Genomic DNA, 3,832 nt, shown 5'->3' on the forward strand with positions numbered 1-3,832 from the left:
GTAACTATGTGATGACAAGGATGTTTTATCATTGTTCAAAGGATGATTGCAATTAGTCTCATGATCACGTGGCAGCTAGATATTACTGGTTCTAGCATTTAACGATTTTCTTTTAGGTTGCTTTGGTAAGTATGTGACTCATAACCTATAAGGTGTTGTTAAGATTTTTTTTTCTTTTCAGTTTAATCTAATTCGGGGTATTTTAAGACTTTGTCAACGAACAATAAATACAGAAAATTGAAGAGATATATGAAATAAAATAACATACGCAGAGTTAACATAATGTTTAAAATGTAAGAGAACAATATTGAAAATTAAAAAGAGGTAAAAATCTAAGTTTTGAAGCGAGTTTCAATAAGTTATGAAAGATTATATATAGGAAGATTTTTCAATATGCACAAATAAAATCAAGTGAGATTTTGAATGAGTGAGTTAATTTTAATCTGACGCGTCAATTAAATCTGACGGGTATTATTAATAAATATTGTCTAGTAGTATTAGATTTAGACTCTGTTTGGCCCTACTTATTTTCTACTTTTCTACTTCTCCTTAGAAGAAATAGAGAAGTAGAAAATTGTATTTTACCATATTTCTCATTAAAAGAATTACAGAAATAAAGTAAAGAAGTAGAAAATAAAGAGAAGTTGAAACACAATTTTTTACTTGTTTACTACTTTTAAGGAGAAGAAAAAAAGTAGGGTCAAACCGTTATAAGGTAAATTATCAACTATTCGCTATATTTTAGCGAATAGAGCCAAAAGATTCACATCGACCTCTTAGGGACACACCAAATCCATAATGTTTATTTATTTATTTATTTTCTTAATAAAGGGGATATCACATCACTACAACAAAACTGCTCTGTAGCATCAAAAAGTGTAGCGTCGGCCACAACACGGACGCTACAAGTGTCCCATTTGAGTCTGCTAGATAGACGCTAATCAGTTTCTATTATAAATCTTTATTTTAATTTAATAATTATAGGTAGCGTCTACTTTCCGAGACACTATGAAGACGCTAAGGAAAAATAAAGAACGAACTCATCTTAGCGTCTATTAAATGGGACTCAAACATTTTATATTTTTTTATTAAATTTATAGAGTCTACACAGACGGACTCTAATGATCAATATAATAAATTAAATAAAAAAAACCAATTGTTAAGCGCCAAAAATTTTCCCAATTTTTCATTTTCCCACTTTGTTTTTTCATTTTCCCACTGATCAGCAATATTATAATATTATAATCATTATATTTATTATTATATCATATGTCTTAAAACAATTTTTCTTTTCTTCCCAAATCCCAAATTGACTAAAACGAAAGAGATACAGAGCTAAGCAAACATGGTTTCTTAACCCTAAACCACCGTTCACTTTGCCGTCAAAGAATAATCCTCCGCCTTCTCCATCCGTCGTTCATTCCGCCATCGAAGAACAATCCTCCGTCAAGAACGTCAATCTCTTTGCCGTTATTCGTCGTTCTCGCGGTTCCAAGGTAAGTAACTTCATCTCTTCTTCAGCTCTCACAGTCACACTACCAAGTTGAGTATTGCTCATTCACACATATATATATAAGAACCCTTTCGTTTTTTGAATCTTCATTTTCTGGTTCATCGCAGATACTCGAATTCAACAATACAAATTTCTTCGACTCCAAATCATATCCACTTTGCTGAAGGTAATGTCACCGAATTTCTTTCCGTGTTTAGAGACTTGTTAATTTTTCTCAGTTAGGGTTTTTGATTTCGTTAATTCAATTTTCATTTTTATTTTTTGAAATCGATTTTGTTCATTTTTGTTTAATTGAAACTGTTTTTTGTTGTGCAAGTTTTGGACAACATTGTTTGTGCTAATTTCTGCAGTTCATGTTCTAACAAGTGTGTTCCTTAATCTCTTGTCTTTTAATTTTGAGTTAGTTCATTTTTGGATTCACTTATAGTAATTTCACTGAATGGAAGATTATAGTGAAATTATGTAACCTTTTAGTTGTAGGTTTTTTAATTGTGATCAATGAAATTATCAAGAGACTACTAAAGACAATGTAACCGTAAAATATGAAAGGAGGAAAAATCATACTTTTGATCAATGGAAATTATAGTGAAATTATGTAACCGAAAATTCAGAGAAACAGTGAGTTGTAATGGTCAATTAAGTTCCTTGGGAGAGCCAAAAGTGATTCTTTAGGACTTATAATTGATTTTTGATATGTTTAGTGTCTCCAACAGTGATTAGAATTTGATTCTATCTTCAAACTAGTATTTATAGTTTTTGTCTCTAAATGTGACTTTTACACTCAAATATATTGTTCACTTTCATGTGAATGTATCTTAGTATAAATAATTTTACCTAAAATTTACTTTTAACTAAAATTAATTTACCTAAACTGATCTAAACATGCATTTTTTATTATCATTATATGTATGTCCTGACAGTGTTATTACCTAACCAAGTCCCTTTAATTTTCAAACCCTTACTTGTGTCCCCCCAATTTTCTTGCCTGCACTAGTGGTCCCAAACTCTTAAGTGAAAAAACCATTTCATTGAGGAGTTTGTTAGGATAGCCATAACAGATGACATATACAGTTCCAAAGACCACCCTTCATTGAGCATTTAATTACTAATTTCACAATCCTTTAAATTTTCAGAAATGTGTAGAGACTTGCGTGGATGGTGTGCGGCAATCACCATAAAACCAAGGGGTCATGTGGAGATGGACAACGTTGATGATGAAATTCCTTATCAATCTAATGAAATGTTACCAATTGTTCCTATTACAGAAATTGAACAAATACGGGGTTTTGCCGATGGAACAATAATTGATGATGCTAATTAGCTTAAGTCACTAGTTTAGAAATTATGATGTTTTAGCTTATAAGATCCTAAATTGTATGTTATTTTCTGCGTAACAGACTACAAATGAATGTTTTTTTTGGTTGTATTGATGTTGTATATGAATTTGGTTTCTTACTTAATATGTTATATTTTTGTTAAACTAATGTAAGTTATATTATTTGTTTTCTAGCTTTTTAATGACAGGACGAGGCCGTGAAGCTCATGGGAAAAAGCCGATTAACAAGAACTGGTAAGATTTTATTCATTGTCTTCTAATATTCTACACCCAACTTAAATGTAAAACTTATGGCAATTGTATATTCTTTTTCTAGCTTGCAAAAGGCAGGCCGTGGCACTCAAGGAAAGCCACCAATTAGCAAGAACTGTTCGCGGGTTTTGCCGGGTTCTCTTGCAATAGCCAATAATCGAATGCGCCAAAAAAAAGCACCATCTGCAGTCCAGAAAGCATGCATAACTGTAAGCCAGTCAATCAGCTTCATCCGTCATCTAGTATTCTTTATTTTTGAAGAAACATCAGGGACATTTTTCATTAAGCTTGGATGTTGATTATGTTATATGTTATAACATGTTGCTGCCCTGTTATTTTAAATGTTCAAGTTTTAATTCTTTAATCATTTAATGGAATTCACGACTTTTGTGCATGTTAGAACTGACTTGCTGAATATTCAAAGACATCTGTCAAATTCTATTACCAATTTACCACTATGGTCTTCACTAAATCTTTAAGAATGAGTAACTAACAAAACAAGCTTTTATAGTTTAATCTTCAAACTTTCTTAGATATGATTCTCTATTTATAGTTTAATCATCTGTCATGTAGTATTCTTTATTTTTGAAGAAACATCGGGGACTGTTTTCCTTAAGTTTGGATGTTGATTATGTTATGTGTTATATCATGTTGCTGTCCTATATCAGGACCTGTTTCTGTACTGATATTATAGTGTCTCACCCCAAAATTCCAATAGTTATTTATGGTGA

The 3,832-nt window shown here is 31.3% G+C and overlaps 1 long non-coding RNA gene across 1 annotated transcript; it reads left to right on the forward strand.

Annotated features, from left to right (window-relative positions):
• Nucleotides 1-1,289: 1,289 nt before the first annotated feature.
• On the forward strand, nt 1,290-3,310 carry LOC123909121. Its single transcript, XR_006809826.1, has 4 exons — nt 1,290-1,496; nt 1,621-1,679; nt 2,647-3,083; nt 3,166-3,310. It is a non-coding gene; the product is annotated as an uncharacterized LOC123909121 (long non-coding RNA).
• Nucleotides 3,311-3,832: the final 522 nt, after the last annotated feature.

This window comes from Trifolium pratense, linkage group LG2, assembly GCF_020283565.1.
Source record: "Trifolium pratense cultivar HEN17-A07 linkage group LG2, ARS_RC_1.1, whole genome shotgun sequence".
NCBI classification, from domain to species: Eukaryota; Viridiplantae; Streptophyta; class Magnoliopsida; order Fabales; family Fabaceae; genus Trifolium; species Trifolium pratense.